Source organism: Amblyomma maculatum, unplaced genomic scaffold (genome assembly GCF_055883805.1).
Source record: "Amblyomma maculatum isolate TAMU_Amacu unplaced genomic scaffold, ASM5588380v1 scaffold_23, whole genome shotgun sequence".
Lineage (NCBI taxonomy): Eukaryota > Metazoa > Arthropoda > Arachnida > Ixodida > Ixodidae > Amblyomma > Amblyomma maculatum.
In genome coordinates, this window is record NW_028146748.1 from 2,535,826 (window position 1) to 2,545,302 (window position 9,477).

At 43.6% G+C, this 9,477-nt stretch overlaps 3 pseudogenes; all 3 read right to left on the reverse strand.

Moving 5' to 3' along the window:
* Window positions 1-318: 318 nt before the first annotated feature.
* LOC146171183 (U2 spliceosomal RNA) lies at window positions 319-491 on the reverse strand (annotated as a pseudogene).
* A 5,403-nt stretch (window positions 492-5,894) lies between these two features.
* On the reverse strand, window positions 5,895-6,065 carry LOC146171184 (U2 spliceosomal RNA; annotated as a pseudogene).
* A 3,239-nt stretch (window positions 6,066-9,304) lies between these two features.
* LOC146171185 (U2 spliceosomal RNA) lies at window positions 9,305-9,477 on the reverse strand (annotated as a pseudogene).

A 9,477-nucleotide genomic window follows, 5' to 3' on the forward strand; every position in this document is an offset into this window, starting at 1 on the left:
TGGCTACATAAACAATTATTAATAATTATTTACAGTTGCGTAAATAATTACTACACTCTGTAAAACCAACCACATAACAGTAAAAGTCGGAAAAAAAAGTCGGAAAAAAAAGTCGGAAAAAAAAGTCGGAAAGAAAAGTCGGAAAAAAAAGTCGGAAAAAAAAGTCGGAAAAAAAAGTCGGAAAAAAAAGTCGGAAAAAAAAGTCGGAAAAAAAAGTCGGAAAAAAAAGTCGGAAAAAAAAAGTCCAAAAATTTCTAGAACAAAACAAAGCAGTTTTTCTGTTTTTTTTCAATTGTGCCTTCTCCCCCCAAAAGGGGGAGATGCTGGGCCGGTCCCGGAAGTAGTGCAGTACCGGGTCGACCCGTGGCGGAGTTGGAGCAAGCCCCGAACACTCCGCCGCGCTACAAAAATCAGTTTAATATCATGGGTACAATTAGAACCCGTAACAGATATTAAGCTGTTAAGAACAGAGTGTTTTTCAGAAATGTTTTGTACATTTCCTAGCAGTTTTATTGCAGACACCTACTGTTGTTGTTCATTCCTTTTTAGGGGAAATCTCATCTGTAAAGTTTTATTCCTGGTGTGGGGTGAGTGTATTGTTGTGCGTGTAGGAAGTCTTTCTAACTCGAGCTGCTGAAGTCCACCGAAGTGCGAGCCCTTCAATTTGCAGCTACGTGTTTAGCATAGACTTCACGAGAAGCTGCGATGGTATCGCTCACCGCCAGCTTCTTGAAGAGACGCATGTAGCGTTTGCTACAGAGGCGCCTCATCACTTTGTCATTGTTGGGGTCCCAGGAGCCCAGGGCCCCAACAACGACTGCCTCGATGCTGACCCGCTGGAATTTCCGGAGCAGGTATTGGCGAACGGGTTCGTACTTGGCGATCTTACTCTCCCGTAGCAGCATCGACGGCGGTTTTGCGATTGTCAAAGGGACATGTGACATCGATGACAATCGCTGTTTCCCCGCGCGCCAGAACAAGATCTGGGCGGAGGTTCGTGTCACCCACAGGCCGGTTCTCATGGGTGACGGTGAATCGCTTCTCAGCGGCTGTCTTCAGCCGGTCGACGATCCTGTTGTGTCGGTTGGTGTAGGCGACGCTCTGGCGCATGCAGTGGCAGAGAACATGCGGGAGGGATTCCTTGTCTTGCCCGCATCTCCGACACCGCTGGTCAGCAGCGACATCCCACGGCCTGGCTCCGTTGAGGGGCAGCAGGTTCAGCCTCGCACGGTGCACGAAGCGCCAATCGCAGAAGCGAGTGAAGCGCCCCGTCCTCATGAAGTGGGAACTGCTACGGTCGGCTGCTACGCACTCCATCACTTTCCCCTGGTTAGGCTTTTCGTGGAGATTGTGATCTCGTGCGCGCATAGCGATGCTCCGAAGTGTCCTCACCACTTTCGTGCGCTGCTTCTGCGTGACGGTCACGTCGGCGCGAGTGATGCTGGGGCCCCCCTCTTGCATCTCCCACGTGACCGCCAGGCGCCGGGAAGCTTTGCGAGCCTCCGTCCATACAGACTGAAGCTGCGTTGCCCTAGCTCGGAAGTCTCCCTCCGTCTCCCCTGTCAGGTAGGCAGCGATGTCCTCATCCGTGGCTGGTCGGCGTAGTCTCTTCGTCGTGATGACAGTAACGGCATGCAGCGCTAGATCTCGCACCTCTAGATCAAGAGAGGAGAGGAGCTTAAATGCATTGTCAATGCGGCAGATGTCGCTCAGCTCCGCTGCGAGGGGGATGCCGACCGAGCCCGATGCTGCACTGCCGTAGAGGTATTCATTGGCTGCGGTTCCTGGAAGATAAAGGGATTTTTTGATTAGTGGCCGCAGTGCATCGTCGAGGCGCGCCCACTCTGACTTGCCCAACACACCGCACCGCATGGAGAAATTGAGCGCTGGATATACAAATGTTTTCACAGCGTCCAATCTCTGCCAAGGGGCGAGCATTGAGCTAAGCAGGCGGCGGCCGGTGTTGATGGCCTGGTCCACAGTAGCTCTGTCCGGGAAGACGTTGAACCCTACAGGGCGGCCCAGGAACGTCTGGCTTTCATAATCCTGGATAATTGGGATCTCAGCTCCTGCAATAAAGAAAGGGGTCAGTCTTGTACCAACCGGTGTTTTGCCGCTCAGATGAAGAGTGCGGCACTTCGCTGGGTTAAGCTGTAATCCCAGCCTAGAAGAAAGGGATTCAACAGTATTAATGCGGGCTTGAAGCATCTCCGGGTCATTGGCCAGGGGGGTGAGGTCATCGGCGTAGGCCAGGATGTTGTGCTGCCTCTCGCCTCCCTGCACAGCACGCAAAACAGGGTCAATGACAAAATTAAACAAGAGCCCGCTCAGTGGGCATCCCTGTCGAATCCCTGCAGAAATAGCGATCGGCCGTGTTGACCCTTCTTGTCCTACGATGGTGGTGGTGTTGTCCCTGTAGAGGTCAGCGACGATCGAACAGAAGTCGCTGCCGGCGCCTGCTCCACGTAGTGCGTCGATGAGGGCGTTGTGGGCGACAGATCCAAAGGCGTTGCTGAAGTCAAGGAACGCCACGCACAGCTCCCCACCGCCACCCCTCGCTGCGTCGAGGCGCTCCTGCAGCACGAAGTTGTGCTCAAACACACCATCGTCCGGCAGGAACCCCTTTTGACAACGAGAGAGCAGCTCGTGTTCAGCGATCCATCGCTGCAGCCGAGTGGCGAGACACCCAGCATACAGCTTTGAAATCGTCGACCCGAGTGCTATGGGGCGCCAGTTCGTGACGTCCTCCACAGGTCCCTTCTTGTGGATGAGGATGGTCCGGGACTCCTTCCATGCTGGGGGCACTCTCTTGAACTTGAGGCAGGCGTTGAATGCTGCTGTCAGGAAGGCTGCTTCAGGGTCTGTCGTCTTCCAGTGCTGGTAGGTGATTCGGTCGTTGCCGGGCGCGGTGTTCTCACATTTCCTCAGCTTCGTCAGGACCTCCTCTTCGGTGAACTTGTCTAGAGGGAATTCCGTGAGGTCGCTGCTCTTGGCCTTGTTGAGAAGAAGGCTGGTGTCCACCTCCTTGGGGCCCCACGTTGCAGTGAAGTGGTCCTCGAGATCCTGTAAAGGAACCGTGCACATAGGCGACTCGCCGTCCACAATCAGGCGTACTGCTCGGCGGCGATTCCTGCGGTAAAGAGACTGGATCTGCTGAGCGTTGTCGGGGTTGGTCGGACGGCGCGGCTTACCTCCGGCCGGAGCCTTCGGCAGCTTTACCGCCTTTCCAACCTCGGTGATGGCCTCCTCCAAGATGGAAAGAAAACCATCCCAACCCTCAGCAGACGCAGGCTCACGCAGCAAACACCGGAGGCGCCTGGTGTGGTCGACGAGTATGCCCTCGCACTCCAGTTCATCAGAAAGAGAATCAGTTAGTGCTCCCTGGGTGGCAGTTGCGTCATGGTGCCCGCCGCCGTCGTCGTCTTGAAGCTGCGATGTATTGCTTTCCTCGCTGATTGTTGACAGGTGAGCCTGTTGTCCGTCGCCTACCTGCAAGGAAGGAGAATCTTGTGAATTCTCCATCTCCCTGCTGCTGTTGGGTGTGCTGCTGGCAGGCACGGGAATTCCCTGGTCATCCTGCTGGGATGGGGAGGTGGGAAAAATTAGTGCTGGTGTTGCTGCTCTCGTGGTGCTGCTCTCTGGAGGAGGAGAGATGGGGGTTAGCGTTCGTGGCTCTTCCTGGCCCGCTTCCTCCACATTGGTGTCTTGTTGAGGCGTTGCTGGTGGTGTCCTTGCGTCTTGGCTGATGTCCTCTTCTTGTGGGGGCTCTAGATCCGGTGGTCTGGCGTCCCGTGATGGTGTCCGTCTTAGTCTTCTCGTCGCCGCTAACGGTGGCACGGGACGAGGCGGTAATGCCTGCATGGCAGTCTGTTTGCGGTGCCACATGTGATGATTTTCCAGCCCTCTTTTCGATGGAAAAGAGAGCTGGCAATCACCGCACTTGTGGCTGTGCAAGTCAGTGCTGGCCACCTCGAGCTTCTCTCCAGTAAGACAGGGATGCGCTTTTGGCCGAGGACCGACCTCTCTGTGGCAGAGAGTGCAAAAATGCGTGACCTGGCTTATGCGCACCCCATGCTCACTTTCAAGATGCCGAGTCAGGGACTGCCACCTGGACGTCCACAATACCGGGGAGTACGCGGTAGCGCATCCCTCTTCCGTACATCGGAACGTCCTCGCCAGAGGAAAGAACAGCGTAAGGCTGTTCCCATCACGGCGAGGTTGCGATCCGGGCTGTGGCGGTTCTTCATTGTTGGCCGGGCTTGGACTGGTAGACGGCGATCGGACTGGAATGCGGCTTCTGCTGGCGGTGAAGGCGCTGCTTGTCGGAGGCGATGACATCACTTCTAGCAGCGGCGGTCGTCTGGAAGAAATGGCGGGGTGTATCCGCGCGACATACTGCGATAATGGATTTCCTTCCGCAGAAGAGGTCAGCGCTGCAGCTCCCACGGGGAAAAAGACTATCCAGAAAGAACAGCTAACATACACTAATAATGAGACTGAAAAACCAAAGTGCGCACAGAAAAAAAAAAAAAGAGAGAATGCTCAACACCAAAAAAAAAAAAAAAAACAATATGAGAGCCCTCACCAAGCTCGTAGCAAAGCAAAGCAAAAGATGGAGCTGAACAGGAGAGAAACACCAGTAAACACCACACACAAATCACCCTCAACACAATACAAGTGAAAAAGAGCAACGCAGCAACTAATAAAAATCGTCACTCAATTACCAGGCAAACTCGGCAAAGAGCCCTCACCAAGCTCAAAAAAAAAAAAAAAAAAAGGTTTAACAGGAGCGAAACATGGGAAACACCACACTTGACTGGAAAACGGCTCTTGTCAATGAAATCACATTGCAGGAACCCAATAAATCAGCACCTCAACTAAAATAAAAGGGCACACATGCAAAGAATTCGCACTAAGCTCTCAAAAAAAAAGAAAAAAAAAAAACTGGTGGCAATGCAACAAAAAGTAATAAAATAATAATAATTAAAGGCACAACCGGCGAGAAACAGCGGCAGATACTACATGAACAAACCAACAAGGATGGCAAAGAATTTGAACACAAACAAAAAAGTAAAAAAAAAAAACTAGCAAAGACGTAAAAAGAAAAAAAAAGTTTAAGGGCAGAAAGCACTACATGAATAAACCGATTGCAAAGAATGTGAGCACAAACAGAACGGAGAGGTTAAAGAACAAGCAAAAAAAAAAGGAAAACTAGAAGGACAAAAAAAAACAAAAAAACTAGCAAATTAAGAAAAAAGAACACTTGAAGGACAAAAAACACTGCCAGATACTACATAAACAAGCCAACAATGGGGATAGGAAACACTAAATGAACTAGTAAAAAAAAGAGAGCTCTCACCAAGCTCTCACAGCAACCGGGAATCCAGGGACAGCAGGGGTTCCAAGAACAGCAGGTCCGGATGGTCCATGAGTCCAGGGGTCCAGGGTCAGCAGGGGGTCCAAGGGTCCAGGATACTACTACACTTTGATCTTAGCCAAAAGGCCGAGAAGCGATAAATTGACAAGGAACTGCAGTTCGATCCCATCAAAAATGTATGCCCAAGTGGTGCCACTTATCGGTTGTTGCAGAAACAGCGTCGGTCCACCATTTTTTGTTTGTAGCACTTGAGCTATGGTTTACCAAATCTCGACACATCCCTTGAAGGGGATTCTTAATCAAACCATTCTTTATTGCCTCAAATAATGGACTCACATGCAATGACATGCGGAAAAAGTAACCCAAGGTGTCACTGCATGCACGAGGCGCCCAACAATGCAATAAGACAGGCATTGAGAGGATTGCTGTGTTAGGCACATGGATAGCAGTGAGCTCGAATGAAAAAAGTTAGTTGGCCTCATCTTTGAGTTGTGATTGTCCTCCCCCAAAAACCGTGAGTCGCTTAGCTAGTCCCGGAAGTAGTGCAGTACCGGGTAGACCCGTGGCAGAGGTACAGCAAGCCCAGAATGCTCTGCCGCATTACAAAAAATAGTATAATGTCAGGGTTACAAATTACAACTGGCAACTGATATCAAGCTGTTAAAACAGTGTTTTCCAGAAATGTTTTGTACATTTGCAAGCAATGCTTTATTGCAGATACCTACTGCTATTAAGGCAAAAGCCTTTATTGCCTCATAGTTGTCGTTAGCAAAAGTGTCACATTTTTGCCACAGCACTTATTGGTCGCGAAGGGAAGACGTCGTGGAGGTGTCGACCAATCACAGAGCAACACCACAGTATGTGCAAATGCATAGCTCCATATGTCAATCAATGAGCAGTTACTAATTAAAAAGGAAATAAATAAGTAAATAATTATTTATATGCTATGTCCTGGTTATTGCACTAATTACTCAATATTGGCTAGGTAAACAATTATTACTAATTATTTACAGTTGCGAAAATATAATTACTAATTATTACCACACTGTAAAACCAACCACATTGGCTAGATAAACAATTATTACTAATTATTTATAGTTGCATAGTATACTTACTAATTATTACCACACTCTGTAAAACCAACCACATTGGCTACATAAACAATTATTAATAATTATTTACAGTTGCGTAAATAATTACTACACTCTGTAAAACCAACCACATTGGCTAGGTAAACAATTATTACTAATTATTTACAGTTACGTAAATATAATTACTAATTATTACCACACTGTAAAACCAACCACAATGGCTAGGTAAACTTTTAATACTAATTATTTACATTTGCGTAAATATAATTACCAATTACTTCCACACTCTGCAAAACCAACCACAATGGCTAGGTAAACTATTACTAATTATTTACAGTTGCGAAAATATAATTACTAATTATTACCACACTGTAAAACCAACCACATTGGCTAGATAAACAATTATTACTAATTATTTATAGTTGCATAGTATACTTACTAATTATTACCACACTCTGTAAAACCAACCACATTGGCTAGATAAACAATTATTAATAATTATTTACAGTTGCGTAAATAATTACTACACTCTGTAAAACCAACCACATTGGCTAGGTAAACAATTATTACTAATTATTTACAGTTGCGTAAATATAATTACTAATTATTACCACACTGTAAAACCAACCACAATGGCTAGGTAAACTTTTAATACTAATTATTTACATTTGCGTAAATATAATTACCAATTACTTCCACACTCTGCAAAACCAACCACAATGGCTAGGTAAACTATTACTAATTATTTACAGTTGCGAAAATATAATTACTAATTATTACCACACTGTAAAACCAACCACATTGGCTAGATAAACAATTATTACTAATTATTTATAGTTGCATAGTATACTTACTAATTATTACCACACTCTGTAAAACCAACCACATTGGCTACATAAACAATAATTAATAATTATTTACAGTTGCGTAAATAATTACTACACTCTGTAAAACCAACCACATTGGCTAGGTAAACAATTATTACTAATTATTTACAGTTGCGTAAATATAATTACTAATTATTACCACACTGTAAAACCAACCACAATGGCTAGGTAAACTTTTAATACTAATTATTTACATTTGCGTAAATATAATTACCAATTACTTCCACACTCTGCAAAACCAACCACAATGGCTAGGTAAACTATTATTACTAATTATTTACAGTTGCGAAAATATAATTACTAATTATTACCACACTGTAAAACCAACCACATTGGCTAGATAAACAATTATTACTAATTATTTATAGTTGCATAGTATACTTACTAATTATTACCACACTCTGTAAAACCAACCACATTGGCTACATAAACAATTATTAATAATTATTTACAGTTGCGTAAATAATTACTACACTCTGTAAAACCAACCACATTGGCTAGGTAAACAATTATTACTAATTATTTACAGTTGCGTAAATATAATTACTAATTATTACCACACTGTAAAACCAACCACAATGGCTAGGTAAACTTTTAATACTAATTATTTACATTTGCGTAAATATAATTACCAATTACTTCCACACTCTGCAAAACCAACCACAATGGCTAGGTAAACTATTATTACTAATTATTTACAGTTGCGAAAATATAATTACTAATTATTACCACACTGTAAAACCAACCACATTGGCTAGATAAACAATTATTACTAATTATTTATAGTTGCATAGTGTACTTACTAATTATTACCACACTCTGTAAAACCAACCACATTGGCTACATAAACAATTATTAATAATTATTTACAGTCGTAAATAATTACTACACTCTTTAAAACCAACCACATTGGCTAGGTAAACAATTATTACTAATTATTGACAGTTGCGTGAATATAATTACTAATTATAACCACACTCTGTAAAACCAACCACAATTGCTAGGTAAACTGTTATTACTAATTATTTACAGTTGCGTAAATATAATTACTAATTATTACCACACTGTAAAACCAACCACAATGGCTAGGTAAACTTTTAATACTAATTATTTACATTTGCGTAAATATAATTACCAATTACTTCCACACTCTGCAAAACCAACCACAATGGCTAGGTAAACTATTATTACTAATTATTTACAGTTGCGAAAATATAATTACTAATTATTACCACACTGTAAAACCAACCACATTGGCTAGATAAACAATTATTACTAATTATTTATAGTTGCATAGTATACTTACTAATTATTACCACACTCTGTAAAACCAACCACATTGGCTACATAAACAATTATTAATAATTATTTACAGTTGCGTAAATAATTATTACTAATTATTGACAGTTGCGTGAATATAATTACTAATTATAACCACACTCTGTAAAACCAACCACAATTGCTAGGTAAACTATTATTACTAATTATTTACAGTTGCGTAAATATAATTACTAATTATTACCACACTGTAAAACCAACCACAATGGCTAGGTAAACTTTTATTACTAATTATTTATAGTTGCATAGTATACTTACTAATTATTACCACACTCTGTAAAACCAACCACATTGGCTACATAAACAATTATTAATAATTATTTACAGTTGCGTAAATAATTACTACACTCTGTAAAACCAACCACATAACAGTAAAAGTCGGAAAAAAAAGTCGGAAAAAAAAGTCGGAAAAAAAAGTCGGAAAGAAAAGTCGGAAAAAAAAAGTAGGAAAAAAAAGTCGGAAAAAAAAGTCGGAAAAAAAAGTCGGAAAAAAAAGTCGGAAAAAAAAGTCGGAAAAAAAAGTCGGAAAAAAAAAGTCCAAAAATTTCTAGAACAAAACAAAGCAGTTTTTCTGTTTTTTTTCAATTGTGCCTTCTCCCCCCAAAAGGGGGAGATGCTGGGCCGGTCCCGGAAGTAGTGCAGTACCGGGTCGACCCGTGGCGGAGTTGGAGCAAGCCCCGAACACTCCGCCGCGCTACAAAAATCAGTTTAATATCATGGGTACAATTAGAACCCGTAACAGATATTAAGCTGTTAAGAACAGAGTGTTTTTCAGAAATGTTTT